A 17,794-nucleotide genomic window follows, 5' to 3' on the forward strand; every position below is an offset into this window, starting at 1 on the left:
GGATACAAAGGCTGAACTTCTGAAATTGCAATACACAAAAAGGCCACCAGATTGAGACAGTTGTTTATCTCACGACAAGCTACAAGTGACATCAAGGATTTCTTTTATTACCAATTTGTGTTGCTAATCAACTTAGAGAATGACTTCAATTCAAAATAAAATGTTAGGTTTGTGAAATTATGCCAGGACTTGGAAAGAATAGGATTTATTTTCATCCATTTAATTTAGAATACTGTTGAGTTGTAAATGAATGTGATCTAGTTATCCCATAATATACTCTGTTTGTTGTATTGATCAAGAGTTGTAAGAAAAGTGTGCCTTGTTCATTTGTGTTAAGGTCGTAAATTCCTTGTTAGGAATGCGGCCTGAAACGTGACACCCCCTTTCCTCTCAGTTGAGAGTTGTTGTACACACCCACTCTGAATAAAATTGAGGGGGCCTGGGGAGCAGCTTTAGAGTTCATCAGGACGAAGCTGTGAAGGCTGTCTCCTCATCGGCTCTCCTCATGAGTTAAAATTCCTATAACGTCTCTCTCTCACTTCTTTATAAATTTGTAGGTATTTGAACCTGACAAATACAAAATAAAAAGGGATGATACACATAACAATAGAAGTTCAACATTTATCTTTATAATGAGTCAATAATTACTTTGTACAAAATAAAATAAATAGAAAAAAATTAAGTAAATACACAATTATATATTAAGAATATGAATATCAATAAAACAAACATTAAAATGCAAAAGGAATTGGTAACTTACATGCAGCATGCAGACCAATGAGAGCTTTCAAATGGACCCTGAGACAGACACACACACACACACACACACACACACACACACAAACAAACCAACAAGTGAGAGAGATGCTGATGCTGTCCCATCCTGTCTCTTCTCAGCAGCAACACCCAGCACTCCTTAAACATGGGAACCTTCAAAAGATGAAAAAACAGAAGAAAGATAGAAATGTGAGAAAAATAACACAGGTGATCATAGTAATGTATTTCTACTCTACAGAAACGTTCTAAGACAGTGACACAGTAAATGCGTGCTCAGATCTAATATGTTTTAATTCTAAATTTCACTGGTTAGACTAATCAAATGGAATACTGTGTAAATCTCATCCTCAGACAAGACAGCGTGTCTACTGGAAAAAATGAGAAATTGTCAGTTTCGGAAAGTCAAAATTATGACTTTAAATCTCATAATTATGACTTTGAAAGTCGAAATTATGACTTTCTATCTTATAATTATGACTTTGAAAGTCGAAATTATGACTTTGAATCTCATAATAATGACTTTCTATCTTATAATTATGACTTTGAAAGTCGAAATTATGACTTTGAATCTCATAATTATGACTTTCCATCTCATAATTATGACTTTGAATCTCATAATTATGACTTTCCATCTCATAATTATGACTTTCTATCTTATAATTATGACTTTGAAAGTCGAAATTATGACTTTGAATCTCATAATTATGACTTTCCATCTCATAATTATGACTTTCTATCTCATAATTATGACTTTGAATCTCATAATTATGACTTTGAAAGTCGAAATTATGACTTCCTGTTGGTCTTTTATTTTTTCTTTCATGGTGGAAATGGGCTTCCATACAAATCGATGTGCCAGTCGTTGCAATTTTCTCCGTCACAGAGGTGGCGCTGCTACGTTAAGGTTACCGCTACTCTACAACCACGAAAGTTGAGAAGAAAACAATGAAGAGCAGGAACACTGTCATTAATTATACTGCTGCAGTATTCGGATAATTTTAATTTTTTAATTCAGTTAAAAGAGGTGTAACAATTGGCTTTGTTCTTAGACATTATAAATTAAATAGTCTCAGTACTTTTCCATGATGACCTAAAGTGATCCAGGAATGCGAAGACAAAACAATTGGGAAAGCAAGGGCAGATTCACACACACATTGTTTGGCTGATCCAGAGAATATGACGAAGCATGTTGAACCTGCTCATGTCCAATCATACTCGGTCGAGTGTGAGTCCAACCTATGAGGCTATAAATGCAAATGATACCCGGAAATCGAGGCTCAGTCTGACGGACTTCCTGCGGGAGCTCTGTTCCACTGAGCCCAGCGCTGATATGCTTTGACATGCGACTACCAATAAACACTTTATTTACTTGAGATTCCTCCGGCTTGTTCTTGAGCTGCCATCGAAAGAATCGAATCTAACAGAGGTGATGGTCTGAAGCCCCCGGCATCACCACTTTTTGAGTCTCTGCCCTCTTCTTTGCCTTCACGTATCTGTCCCGTAGCTTCTTCCACACATTCTTACAGAACTCTCCCTCTTTCCCCAAAGTTCTGCCGATCTCTGTGCGCCAGTTTTGGGAGTTTACATGCTCCCTGTGCTGTTTCACTGCAGTGTCGTACAGGTGCCTGTACAAACGCACCTCCTGACTGAGCCTGGTCTCAAATTAGTCCATCCGGTTCGTTGTTCTCGGCGCAGCCAAGTTACAAAAATCGACTGGTGCACGACAACGCGCTGGGCCATCTTTTCAAGGCAAGCGCCAGGCCTGAAACGTCATTTTGACGTCACGGTCCGCCACCGCCGTGACAGACGCGTCAACTGTAACTCCAGCTTTATTGTCCTGAGATCCTCTTTTTATGTGAAGGAAAATTAAAGTAAACAAACAGCAACAGCGTGAAGTCGTTTCTGGTGTTCCCCGTCAACAACGCACATTTTAAGATTTGTGAGGCTGAAATGTTTCATGTTTTACAGGATGTGTTGCCAGGTGACCCCTTAGCAGCATTAAGCTGGGGTTCATGTTACTACACTGAGTTTACTGGTCTAATTGTCAGGGGCAACTAAACCCCTAATAAAAAAGTTATATCGCTGTAGTCTGTTGGCTTCTGTTAGAAATCTTTGCTTGCATCTTGGTGTTCTTTGTTGTTGTGATTTACACGATTTGTGTTAGGCTTCTTTTTTTTTTTTTAAGATGTATATTTCGCTCTTTTCCTCTAGGGTCTTTATGCCTTGCTTATGAAGATCACATGTTGATAAAGTTTAGTTTGCTTCTCATCCTGCGTCCTTTCGTGAAATGCGCTTTGGTCCTCAACTTCCCTTCGAAACACAATTCCCTGAAAGATGATTTGTAGGTTTTTTTGGGCACTTTTACTTGTTATCGTCACATTTGTTGTGAAAATGTGAAATTCAAACTGTATTCTGTACTGTAAATTAGAAAAATATTAACTATTAATGATAAGGAAGAATCATGAAATGGAAGCCAGCTCCATATTGGAGCCATTAAAAGTTGAGTATTTTATTTCAAAGGGACTTATTGGATTATCAAAAACAGTAATTGATGGCTTTTCTTTCATTTCTAGATTCATTTTTGAGTATGCATCACATCTAAACGATTTCATATGTTTTGTTTCCAACAATCCCGACTCTTGCCGCTGGATATAAGAGGACTTTCTAAATATTTGTACTGGCAAAAATTTTAAAAATTCTATAACGAAAGCAAACATGGAAAGGAGAGACTTGACTACAAAAACTGGAGATTGTTTTTTGAGGACACTTCCAGGACAGCTACGTGATGAAATTCCACCGCTGCAGAGCACAAGCTTAATTCAAGACACAGACTTTCTGTTATATCTTTAAGCAAGCTTGAAGTGCTCACACAAATTCCTGAAGAATAGGTTGACACTGAAGAGTGTCTGAGGAAGTTTTTCAATCTGAAGCATCTGTAATCAAAACCTGTTTGAGAGAAACCATCAGTAAACATCTGTGTTGTAGCTGTACATCACCACCAGAGAGCAATAGTCCTCCTCTGCTGTGCATGCTGAATATCTCGTGCTGATAAGTTAAAGGTATACCAACAACTTTCAGCTGAATAAGTGCTTCAACAAGTCACTTGTTCCATGATAATAAAAATCTGTCTTTGGTAATTTAACCGTCGTATGGCAACTAGTAACTTTTCAAGCAGAAAGAATAAGTGCAGCAAGTTCAAATTGATCTAATAAAATGAGAAAAAGGCGCAAAATATCTACGACCAAGTACAAGACTTGTTCATTATGATAAACTGCTCCTTTTGTGTGACTCGCAGCCTGTGTCTGAAGACATTCAACTTAAAATAACAGCCCCAATTCCAAAAAGTTGGGATCCGGTCTAAAGTGTAAATAAAATTGAATTTGGCAGCTTCCAATCTTTACTTGCACTTCACACGGCGCCCCGAACCTCTTTGGAATTTGGGCTGTGCTGCTTGTCATGTCTTCAAGTTTGAAAAGTTTGAAAAGCTGGGAGCACAGAATCGCTTGTATTTTTTTTGTCCAGTTGAGAGCTCGAGGTAAGAAACTCTTACCACATTCCAGTTTGGTTTGACAACGATCAAAATGTTTGATTTATTAATTCAAACTAGGATATTGTCGGATCTGCAGAATAAAACGGAACTTAAAAGAATCACTCGGGTTGGACTGATTTCTGCCAAGATCACAAACAATTAAAGGAAAAACAAAACTAGCAAGAAAAAGCTTCTTTGGATCGTGATTTAAAACATTTTAAAGGAAATTCTGTTCATAAAACCCATTTATGGCCGATTTAGAAAAAAATAAATAAATAAACAAGGAAGTAAATCAGCAAGAACGATTGCACGTGAGCCCGGGAATGAAAGAAGAGATTCCCACTTTTCTCCACATGAGCGACCTATAATGTTATTGCTGATTCGTTACGACTAGGGTTGCCAACTCCTTGAAAAAAAAATAAGGGACACCCCATTGGCAGGACCGGCCACCCTTCCTGGCATGGTGATTTTTTATTTTTTATTTTTTATTTTTTATTTTTTATTTTTTATTTTTTGGCTCGTTTTTTACTGCGGTCAAGCAGACGTTCGTTTTTTCCTGATTTAAAGTGACCCCGTATTACAGAAATTATGGCAAATGAAGAAAGTCCATGATACGGAGCGTGCAAATAATTTACTCAACTGTAAAATCCTTTTGATCCATAATTTCTGACAAAGGTTGATACACTTGAACTCAGGACCATCCTGACTGTTCACTCACTCAGTATCAAACATATTCACTGTATCATTTTGGAGAAATTCAGCCTCAAAGTTTTATATTTATTTATACATTTTTAAGTTTAAGACAGATTTCTGTTTAAGAAAGATATTTATTTTATTCAGTTTATTTTGTTATTTCCTCTGTCCTACATGGAGCCCCTAACACACCAACTGTACCAGATGCTACATGACTAATCTCTGACTCTATATTTAATTGCTTGTATAGGGAGTCTGCAACTCCTCTACACAATGGATTAAATTCTAGGCATTTACTTCCAACATCGCTAACAAAAACAACATCTGAATTAACACTGGTAACATCAGCTCCTGAGAATGAGAAAAAGGCGCAAAATATCTACGACCAAGTACAAGACTCGTTCATTATGATAACCTGCTCCTTTTGTGTGACTCGCAGCCTGTGTCTGAAGACATTCAACTTAAAATAACGGCCCCAATTCCAAAAAGTTGGGATCCAGTCTAAAGTGTAAATAAAATTGAATCCAAGCTTCCAATCTTTACTTACACTTCACACGGCGCCCCAAACCTCTTTGGAATTTGGGCTGTGCTGCTTGTCATGTCTTCAAGTTTGAAAAGCTGAGAGCACAGAAATGCTTGCATTTTTCTGGAAAATGTAGTTTTTCAGTCGATCAGTCGAGTGTACGTTTCAGATCAGTTTAAAAGGGAAAAAGTTTATGATAAAATAAGAATAAAATATATATATATAATAATGCCAAACCACTGCAAACACAAAGCAGACACACTCGGTTCCTTTACGGCACAATATTTATTCAACAATATACAGATTAATTTCTCTCTACATCTCAGACTTCGGTTTTTATATTTATCTTGCTTTCACCTTTGTACATTTTGTTATTTACAAGATTTAAAATTAGTCTTTCTCTCCATTTATAAATTCCACTTTAGAAAGTAGCACCGACATCTCGCTTTCCGTGAAGTTCTTCTTTTTTCTGTCTTATTCAGTCTTTTTTCTTTATTTTCTGACCGTACACAGAGGGGAATCGCAGGTGCAGGGCTCATTTAAATATGATTTGAGTAGTGCATTAAGTTTATAAGTTCTATTTTTAAATATGTTTACAAGTTTACAAGTCTGTTTGCACTTTTGTTATTGTCTATCTATTGTTTTATATTTATTTATACATTTTTAAGTTTAAGACAGATTTCTGTTTAAGAAAGATATTTATTTTATTCAGTTTATTTTGTTATTTTGTAATAAAGTCCATTTCTGGTAAACATTTGTTTTCCATGTGTTTATATCACTCAAAAATATGCATTTAATTCAATTCAGGTTCGAGTCAAATAGTTAAAAAAATCATTTCACTTACAAAAAAGACTGCGGTCAAGTGAGCAGACGTTCGTCTTTTCCTGATTTAAAGTGCGCCCGTATTACAGAATTTATGGTAAATATAGGAAGTCCATGATACGGAACGTGCAAATATTTTACTCAACTGTAAAATCCTTTTGATCCATAATTTCTGACAAAGGTTGATACACTTGAACTCAGGACCATCCTGACTGTTCACTCACTCAGTATCAAACATATTCACTGTATCATTTTGGAGAAATTCAGCCTCAAATTTCATTATTTTGAAGTGAAAAGGGCAGCATGCCTATTACATCAGTCAGGTTTGCAAGAACTGATTCTATATCAAACACTGTCACTGCAGTTTAATTCTTTTGATACTTCTCAAATAATTTTGTTTTATTTCTGAAGAATGCAAAATTCAAAGTCATGACAGAAACTTTGACTGATTGACTCGCTTAGTGAATTTTTTCTAAAAAAAACACTTTGTAAACCTATTTTCTATATGCTAAAACAAGTAAATCATTATTTTATTTATTATAAGAACAATTGTTAGAGGTGGCATTAGTGGTAAATCTAATATTTTCAACTTTCTGTTAGTGATTAACACAGAGACCAGCTGTGCCATGTGCTCAGCAGTCAAACCACCACTTAAAGGGCCTGACTTAACAAACTGGGTAAGTTGTTTAAAAGGTTTTCTCCGCACATTTTGCATGCCTTGTTTTGAAGTGGATGACGGCAAGCAAGAGCCTAAAATGATGAGAAATGACAGCCAATCATCTGTGCTAGGACAATCTGAGGTTCACTCCTCAGCCATAGGGATATGCATGTTTTCCTATCAAGAATTCCAAAAAAAAAAGTGTGCATTAGATTGAGATTTCAACAATGACAACATTTTGATCTGGAGAATAATCAAATGAAGATAGTCATCAAAAGGTTGTAGAACATAATTACTTAATGATTTCCATGAAGAAATCCAAAACATTTCTCACCTTTGCCCTTTTACAGATTCAGTGTGACACCTGTTGCAGGTGGTTCCATGTTGAGTGCATCGACATGGACTCAGAAACATTTCAGCAGGCAGAGAGTAGTGAATGGAATTGTGTGATTTGTGAACAATGAATAAACAACTTCAACAATGATTTCAGACTATATCTACAGTTCATAGTCACTTCCTGCTCACACGTCCACATTTTACTAGTGAATGATGTTATTTCTTTCCCAAATGTGGAGCTGAGACATGGAGGGTTTGTAATGATGTTTTCAGCTGAGTTGTTTAGTTTTCCCTCTGTTTGGAGTGTAATCCTCTTGATTTGTTCAGCTTCATTCTTATTTTGAAAAAATAAACAAAACCAAAATTAAAATAAATAATCTCCCTTTACAAACTAAAAATGTGAACTTTGAGGCTGAATTACTAAACAGTCAGGATGTTCCTGAGTTCAAGTGTACACACCTTTGTCAGAAATTATGGATCAAAGGGATTTTACAGTAGCGTAAATATCATGCATAATGCATTTTTCACTTCAAAATAATGAACTTTGAGACTGAATTTCTCCAAAATGATACAGTGAATATGTTTGATACTGAGTGAGTGAACAGTCAGGATGTTCCTGAGTTCAAGTGTACACACCTTTGTCAGAAATTATGGATCAAAGGGATTTTACAGTAGCATAAATATTGCAAATAATGCCCTTTTCACTTCAAAATAATGAACTTTGAGACTGAATTTCTCCAAAATGATACAGTTAATGAGCTTGATACTGAGTAAGTGAACAGTCAGGATGTTCCTGAGTTCAAGTGTACACACCTTTGTCAGAAATTATGGATCAAAGGGATTTTACAGTAGCATAAATATTGCAAATAATGCCCTTTTCACTTCAAAATAATGAACTTTGAGACTGAATTTCTCCAAAATGATACAGTTAATGAGCTTGATACTGAGTAAGTGAACAGTCAGGATGTTCCTGAGTTCAAGTGTACACACCTTTGTCAGAAATTATGGATCAAAGGGATTTTACAGTAGCATAAATATTGCAAATAATGCCCTTTTCACTTCAAAATAATGAACTTTGAGACTGAATTTCTCCAAAATGATACAGTTAATGAGCTTGATACTGAGTAAGTGAACAGTCAGGATGTTCCTGAGTTCAAGTGTACACACCTTTGTCAGAAATTATGGATCAAAGGGATTTTACAGTAGCATAAATATTGCAAATAATGCCCTTTTCACTTCAAAATAATGAACTTTGAGACTGAATTTCTCCAAAATGATACAGTTAATGAGCTTGATACTGAGTAAGTGAACAGTCAGGATGTTCCTGAGTTCAAGTGTACACACCTTTGTCAGAAATTATGGATCAAAAGGATTTTACAGTTGAGTAAAATATTTGCACGTTCCGTATCACGGACTTCCTATATTTACCATAAATTCTGTAATACGGGCGCACTTTAAATCAGGAAAAGACGAACGTCTGCTCACTTGACCGCAGTCTTTTTTGTAAGTGAAATGACCCGTGCTTTCGCCAGGGTCGTGATCCGTATGAGGCAGAGTGCTTGACGTGTAAGGCAGGCACCTATGTGTCTGTGGCAAATAAAGGTGCCAACGACCTGCAGGTGCACGTCAATTCAACAAAGCACCTTTTGATGTCAATTAATTTGCTTTACCCCCCCCCCCCCCCCCAAAAAAAAAGTGTCCTCCTTTTCAGAAACCCAAATATGGTCACCCTATATAAACACATGGAAAACAAATGTTTACCAGAAATGCACTTTATTACAAAATAACAAAATAAACTGAATAAAATAAATATCTTTCTTAAACAGAAATCTGTCTTAAACTTAAAAATGTATGAATAAATATAAAACAATAGATAGACAATAACAAAAGTGCAAACAGACTTGTAAACTTGTAAACATATTTAAAAATAGAACTTATATGAACTTAATGCACAACTCAACTCAATGCAATTTTGCATGCGCAACTCAACGCTACTTTTTCCTTCTGTACTTCCTCTGAGCTCTTGCTGCAGCAAGGAGCTGTTTGTCTTTGAGTGCTACAGAGTAGAACTCTGAGCAAGTATTATCGCGCACCTTTTCCACCCAGGTGTTTACCTTCTCCCATTCCTCTCTGTATTTTTACCGTCCGAGAACTTTAACGCAGCAGTGCCGGCATCTGTGTCACTGTCACAGTCAGCCATGCTGCTTTGTTGTCTTCCGCTATCTTCTTCGCAGCGAGGCAACCTCGACCAATGAGATGAGCGGGATTCCCTATTGTCGTCTTCCTTTTTGAATATGCTGTCAGCTCATTGGTCACAGAGCAGGAGAGGGCCAGGGAGCAAGTTTACCGTACATTTTCATATAAAGCGCCGTGTTATTCATTTATTCCACTGACATTTTATGGACTATTTTTGATTCTCACGATAATACGGGACAAAGTGCGTCCCATTTCAGCTCAATACGGGACGCGTACATTTGTTTCTAAATACGGGATGATTCCGTTTTTCAAGGGACGGTTGGCAACCCAAGTTACGACTGATTCAGTCTGGAACTCAGAACTTCTGAAATGTCACATTTTGACCTACAGCTAGCGTGGGATCCTGAAAAAAATAAAAATAAAGATTCTCTCGTCATATCCTCCATTTGAGGAGAGTTTGTGTGTGGAATGCTCAGCTTGGTCAGATGAGAGGACGCAGTGACACGCTGGACTCTTTCACACTGGGCTGTAGTTGCAGCAGTGGGAAGTCGTTTACTACTTTTAACGTGTTGTGGTCTAAGAAACTCACCAGCAACGACCGCAGGTCACAGTTTAATGGATGCTAAAAGAGTAGAGACAAAGCTCTAGAGATCAGGGGCCTCATGTACAAAGACTTGCGTGGATTTCCTACTGAAACATGGCGTACGCTCAAACCCAAATGACCTCCAACGTCGGATGTATGAATCTGTGCGCACGCATCAATCCAAGCACATTTCGTTTGTACATCCCAATCAACGTGGAATTGAACGCACATGTCGGAGCACCCAACTCCTCCCTGTCCACGCCCCTACTTAAATACTCAAATCATATTTAAATGAGCCCTGCACCTGCGATTCCCCTCTGTGTACGGTCAGAAAATAAAGAAAAAAGACTGAATAAGACAGAAAAAAGAAGAACTTCACGGAAAGCGAGATGTCGGTGCTACTTTCTAAAGTGGAATTTATAAATGGAGAGAAAGACTAATTTTAAATCTTGTAAATAACAAAATGTACAAAGGTGAAAGCAAGATAAATATAAAAACCGAAGATAAGTCTGAGATGTAGAGAGAAATTAATCTGTATATTGTTGAATAAATATTGTGCCGTAAAGGAACCGAGTGTGTCTGCTTTGTGTTTGCAGTGGTTTGGCATTATTATATATATATATTTTATTCTTATTTTATCATAAACTTTTTCCCTTTTAAACTGATCTGAAACGTACACTCGACTGATCGACTGAAAAACTACATTTTCCAGAAAAATGCAAGCGATTCTGTGCTCCCAGCTTTTCAAACTTGAAGACATGACAAGCAGCACAGCCCAAATTCCAAAGAGGTTTGGGGCGCCGTGTGAAGTGTAAGTAAAGATTGGAAGCTGCCAAATTCAATTTTATTTACACTTTAGACTGAATCCCAACTTTTTGGAATTGGGGCTGTTATTTTAAGTTGAATGTCTTCAGACACAGGCTGCGAGTCACACAAAAGGAGCAGGTTATCATAATGAACGAGTCTTGTACTTGGTCGTAGATATTTTGCGCCTTTTTCTCATTCTCAGGAGCTGATGTTACCAGTGTTAATTCAGATGTTGTTTTTGTTAGCGATGTTGGAAGTAAATGCCTAGAATTTAATCCATTGTGTAGAGGAGTTGCAGACTCCCTATACAAGCAATTAAATATAGAGTCAGAGATTAGTCATGTAGCATCTGGTACAGTTGGTGTGTTAGGGGCTCCATGTAGGACAGAGGAAATAGTTGGTGATGGAAACTGTTTCTTTAGGGCAGTTAGTCAGGCCATTAGTGGCACACAAAAGAACCATAGGAAGATTAGGCTTGCTGTTGTCAAGCAGATGGAAAGCAATCCTGTGGCATATCAAGGTATTTTGAGGAATCCAGATTCCTCAATGGCAGAATAGCTTGTGGTGTTAAGGATGCGTTATGTGTGCAGTTGGGCTACAGAGCTCGAGATTCAAGCTGCAGCAGACTGTTTAGGTGTGAGTATTTTCACATATCACAATGACCGTTGGCTTGAATATGGTTGTCACAAACATCAATTCTCCAAACAGGCAGTTTATGTAAAGAATTGCAATGGTAACCATTATGAAAACGTAGTGTGTGTTCAATAGCCTGAAACACAGGCGTGTTATGGTTATTGTAAAGTGCAGACACGTGATGGATACAATTTCAGACACCAAACACTGTATGTATTTAACGAGCAACCTGCAGAACAGGCAAGACAAAGTTTACATATTTTACATATACAGGAAAGCTTTGGCAGAAGGAAAGCCAGAAGGAAAGAAGTAAAAGAAATTATGCTCAAAATAGTTTGTAAAAGCATAAGGCTATGAGTAAATTGAAATATAGGTTACATAGACAGAGTGTCAAGGAAATTAATAGGACCATGTACAGGACTAATGTCAGGTATCAAGCCAAGAAGAAGGAAATGAGAAGAACCATGTACAGGACTAATGTCACGTATCAAGCCAAGAAGAAGGAAATGAGAAGAACCATGTACAGGACTAATGTCACGTATCAAGCCAAGAAGAAGGAAATTAGAAGAACCATGTACAGGACTAATGTCACGTATCAAGCCAAGAAGAAGGAAATGAGAAGAACCATGTACAGGACAAATGTCATGTATCAAGCCAAGAAGAAGGAAATGAGTAGGACCATGTACAGGACTAATGTCACGTATCAAGAAGGAAATGAGTAGGAAAATGAATAGAAACATGTATAGGACCCCATGTATGTTTTTGCCAGCCAAAGCCAATGATTCGGCCAATGCTTTCCCATCGTTGCTGTCCAAAATCATGACGCAAGTAGGGCACCTTAAAGTTATTGCCCATTGTGCAATGTTCATAAAAGTCCTGCCAAAACTCGGAGAGGACATCCCTCAAAACTCCACCATCATCAACAGCCTTTTCTCGCCTTCCATCAGGAAGCACCACTTGAATACATATGTCCTCCTGAGTGACACTTGGATCACAAAAATGTGAAATTAGTTCTTTCAGGATTTGGCCACGGTGAAGAACAAGGATTTTTTTAATCCCATCTCTCTGAACAATGGGCTCCTCCAAAGAATCAAAGTGTGAAGAAGAAAGCACTGGACCAGATGACTGTGGAGACAGCGGAAGGGTGTCATCAAGACTGAGACTATCTGTGTTAGAAATGTGTCCTGTGAGAAAGGTAACATTGCCACTGTCTTCTAAAATGTCAACATTGATTGCTGCATCTAGCTCTTGGACACTGGACAAATCACCCATGTCAACAGTAGAGTAAACTAGGTGAACATTATCACTGCTGCTGTTTGTCAGGACACTGATGTTTCCAACATATATGACATCAAAACTGTCTGGTGCTTTGGATTGAGTCAGTGGTGTGTGAACCTGAGAGTGAGTAGAAAAACTTAAAGCTTCTTGGTCATTTCCACTGGGGTTGTCTGGTTCTGAGTCACGGCCACTGTCCTTTTTCTTGGTTGTGGGTTGTGGTAGGTAAAATCGCAAAAGCGGTAGTTTTGTCTGCTCATAAAGTTCTCCAACGGTAATATGTTCATCAAGTGAATGTTCCTGAAAATCTGTCATATCAAACTCAAAATCTGTGATTCTTCCCTGTGAATTTCTTTGAGACGGAAAAAACAAACCCACCGCCTTTTCAATTTAACTCATTTTTTCTACAGTCCTTTGACACATCAGTTTTTCTTGTTCCACCACCTTTCTTTGTCCTAACTTGAAAAAACTTCCCATCTCGAGAATTCAGCCATCCTATCTCAACTTTTCGCATACTTTTTTGAGCATTTCTGATGGTAACATTTTCTGAGACCTGCTTCTGATCGTTGCCTTTGTTCCTTGAAATCTTGGCTCTCAGTCGGTCAAAAAGTTTTGATTTCCGGCCAGCAGGATCATTTCCCCTCCGTCTGCAATATCCAAGAAGCGCCAGTCGATCACCATAAGATGGGAGATACTCCTTAAGCTGCTCATCTGGCATGAGCAGAAGGACACTGGAGTCAATCTAGAAAAAAAAATGTTAAAACAGTTATTTAACCTATAAATAAAAAAGTTTAAAAAAAAAAAGTAAAAGGCCAAATGATAAAACTTATCTTTCTTCACCATGTCTCTATAATAGTGTTGTATGATAACTGCTAAGTGGTACTGATTTCCTCAACAATCTAACTACCTTATCCTTTTCCAGTCGTTGTATGACTTCCTCTGAAACATCCCGTGATTTTAAGAAGTCACATATCTCTTCCATCCTGTGACAGTTACACACAATAAGTAATGAATAACGTCTAATAAAATATAACATTGCAAAAGATTTATTATGAACATGATAGTAGAGTTGGATGATATTACTGAAAAACGATGCAAGCATTTCACATCAGTTTATATCAATAATTATTGATTAGTTGTTGTTTTGGTTTTTTTTATATCTGAAATGCTGCCAAACTGGTGATGTGATCTTTCCTCTTTTATCCACAGCTTTCACACCTTTATTTATTTATTTATTTTTTAAAGTTATGAGGCACGGTGGCGAAACATGAAACTGCTGCTCCGCAAGTTACTCAACAGCTTGTGGCTAGTTCACCAGTGAGTGAGTGAGTGAGTGAGGGAGTTGAATAATGCCATCAACCTGGCTTAGCTGGCCTTGAGAGGTTGAGTGGCTAAAGCCTTTCCTCTGCCTACATCCTCCAGAATGCTCTGTGGTTCTGGATCAGAGTTCAGAGAATATTCTATATATTGAATATTCTATCAGACGTACCATCTATTGATATTGATCACGTGTCTATCGTGATATATATTATTGATTTATTGTCCAGCCCTACATGATACATAGAAATATTATTTCAGACTCAAGATCCAGCTAAAAAAAAACAGGATAACAGACAACCAAGCAGCTATACAGATCTGCAATCACAAAGCAATACACAAAGAAACTAAAAGTCCATCCATCCATTTTCTATACCGCTGAATCCGTCGGTCGGGTCGCGGGACTACATAAAAGTAATAAAGAAAACTCTACCAGTGTCTCCACAACTAAATGGTAAAGTGTAGAGCTTAAGTTTGAAAGTTCTGTGTTTACATTTTTCCCTTGAAACATTTTAATGGTTGAACACTTCCCAAAATTAAATTCTCATCTTTGTAAAACGATCAAGTACATGAACATCATCAGAAGGATCTTAGTTTTGATCTTAATTACTTTCATTTAAACACACAATATGATAAATTGGATTTTTACAGGAATTGCAACTTACCTCTGTTTAGGTTCAGGTCAAAGGAACCTCCTCTGTCTGTCTCTTTAGGCCCTGTAGGTATCCTGAAAGTTGAGTAAAGTTAAACAGTTAAAATTTTCAACAGGGCCTGCCTGTTTTTATTTTTTGTTGTTTAGTTCCTTGTTTTTCAATTTCCCTTATTTTTAATTGCTTTTGTAAATATTGTCAATCTAAAGCTGTAGACCTCCGGCATTAGCTTAGCTTAAATGTACATGAAACTGTTAAGAAAACAGGTTGAAAACTGATGTATATCACTGACATATTTTACTCTTGTCTATATATCGACTAAAACAATTTAACGGGGAAGATAGTGAATCACATTATGCATAACAAAACATGTGCATACAACAAGCTGTGGGGTGTGTTTTAACCTACTAGCTCGTGCTTGTATTTATGCCGCAAAATAACTATACATACTAACTTGTTGAATTCTTGGAGAGCATTAACAAACTTTTTTTCACACTTTGAAATAAAAACGATCTAATTAACGAACTACTTAAAAAAAAACAATTAAATAATGTCATTTAACAAGGTTAATGCGCTTTGACGGTTAACGCGCTTTGACGGTTAACCTGCGGCTAGCTAACGTTGCTATGAAAACGACCGCTGTACACACCACCACACGATCAAAAAGCATTTAAAACGAAAGAACCTTGGAACCTGGCAACACTAACCGAAACTATCCAGCAGCTTTTTTCTGATACCTGTACTTACATTTCACGCTGTTTTTCTAAGGAGACTTGTCTCTCACTGCTCCGGTATCGTAATTATGAGATAGAAAGTCGAAATTATGACTTTGAATCTCATAATTATGACTTTGAAAGTCGAAATTATGACTTTGAAAGTCGTAATTATGACTTTGAATCTCATAATTATGACTTTGAAAGTCGAAATTATGAATTTGAATCTCATAATTATGACTTTAAAAGTCGAAATTATGAATTTGAATCTCATAATTATGACTTTGAAAGTCGAAATTATGACTTTGAAAGCCAAAATTATGACTTCCTGTTGGTCTTTTATTTTTTCTTTCATGGCGGAAATGGGCTGCCATAGGTTTGCGCCACTATATATTGCGGACACGAAATCGTGAAGTCATTAACACCGCTCGCGCTTGCAGACGCTGCAACTATGCCAGAGCCTTTAGACTCTAAAGAGGAACGTTACGGTAATGTTCATTTTGACAAATTGTACCTCAAATTTTGATTTATTTGTAAGCTGTCTTCCTTTCCAGCTGTGATCTGAAAATGTGTGAAGGTGTGTCGTTGCTGGTTCAAGCTGTGAGTCTGCTTCAGTGCATTAAAGGCGCATTTCTGAATCTTTTTGCCTGAAATGTGTGAATCCTGAGTGGATGCAGATTACATTTGTGGTGTGAGTACAAGAGGGGAGGAGATTTGAGCAGGTGGAGCCATTTAACAGCGCAACACAACAAAGTAAATACAGCCTCTCTGTACAAAATGAAATGTGTGATGTCAACGCTGCTTAATTCATCATTTATTTGCTGAGTTGGAGTCCTCATATTAGGCCTACAAAGTGTAGAGATAGTGTGTCAGAACACTGAAGTCTCCCGGCAGACAAGATGAACACCTGTTGTTTCTTCAGCCTTTCTTCTCAACATATAAGCCAAAGTTACTTCTTCCAGTCCAAAGTGGTCAACTGGTACTACTAGGCTACTTTTCTTTTACTCCCTCAGAGATGCTGCCTATACCTGAAGTTCACCCGCAGACAGTAATTGAGCAGCTGCAGGGGAGACACGGATCAAACTGTGAAGATCCTTGTTCTAAAAAGGTGAGTGTTTTCAGTGAGTGCTGAGGGAATTTTATTCGCTCTGGAAACGTCTCTGTGATCAATCTGAAAGCTGAAAAGGCACACGGGAAAAATCTTTAGACACACATCTACTTTATGGGAAGATCTGATACTTTTAAAGCTTTAATTAAAGCTGTCAATAAAATTACTGATCGAATAAAATCCCTGCATTTTAGTGCCCTGCACTGGCCCATTATCTGGGCCTGAGCCCCAGCCCGGCCCGGTCCGACACGTTTTCAGAATTCTCAGGCCCAAACCCGGCCCTGCCCGACTTTTTTTTTTTTTTTTTTTTTTTTTTTTAACCTCCCATAACAATGTTTTAGCGATAGAACGCTATATTCATTGAGTGCGTTCGTAAATTCAATCTGCCGCTCTGAAAATGGGATAACGCTCTGCAGTTAGAAAAAAACAGCATTCTATTTTTCTGTGAATATAGGCTAAGCAAACGGTTTCTGACAGATCAAAATGGACATAAAAGAGCAGGTTAAAATAGGGGCTCATGTTTCGATCAGCAGCTTGAGAACTCGTTGATATAGGCACAGTTATAGACCACAGACCTTAACTGAGCACTTTTAATGGCATAATGGTACTTTTGTCGTTTTGGGTATTGTTTAGGCTAAATTATTTCGTTTTTTTAAATGAGCGCACAGCAAGTTGACCTGAGCAATTATAATAGGCCTATAGAATAAACACTTATATCCAATCATAAGGTAGGCTACAAAAACCAACAAAACGCTTAAACCTTATTATTGTGTTTATTAGGCTAAACGTAGCAAAAGCCCTTTTCTTCTTCTTAATAAAGACAACAACTGTTGCCTGGGCGTAGTCAACTAAAAAAACAAGTCTTCATCTGAACATGGCGATACAATTATAAGAACAACTATAGCCTATAAGAACAGCCTATACGTCCAATTTAACAACAGTGAGCCGCTTCACATGGCAAAAGTCCTCCGTTGTTTCAACACCACAAGAGGAACAGTCTATTTGGCATCATGCAGAAAAAAAAATAGCATCCACCGTTTCAGGGGCAAGTCCAGTCCTCCTTTCTTCCATCACTCTTCCAGCTGCGCTAAAAGCGCGCTCGCTACTGCTACTGCTGGCCGGGACACTGAAGACAACGAGGGCCAGACGTGCCAGTAACGGCAATGTGGTCTCG

This window comes from Odontesthes bonariensis, chromosome 12 (assembly GCF_027942865.1).
Source record: "Odontesthes bonariensis isolate fOdoBon6 chromosome 12, fOdoBon6.hap1, whole genome shotgun sequence".
Classification (NCBI taxonomy): Eukaryota; Metazoa; Chordata; class Actinopteri; order Atheriniformes; family Atherinopsidae; genus Odontesthes; species Odontesthes bonariensis.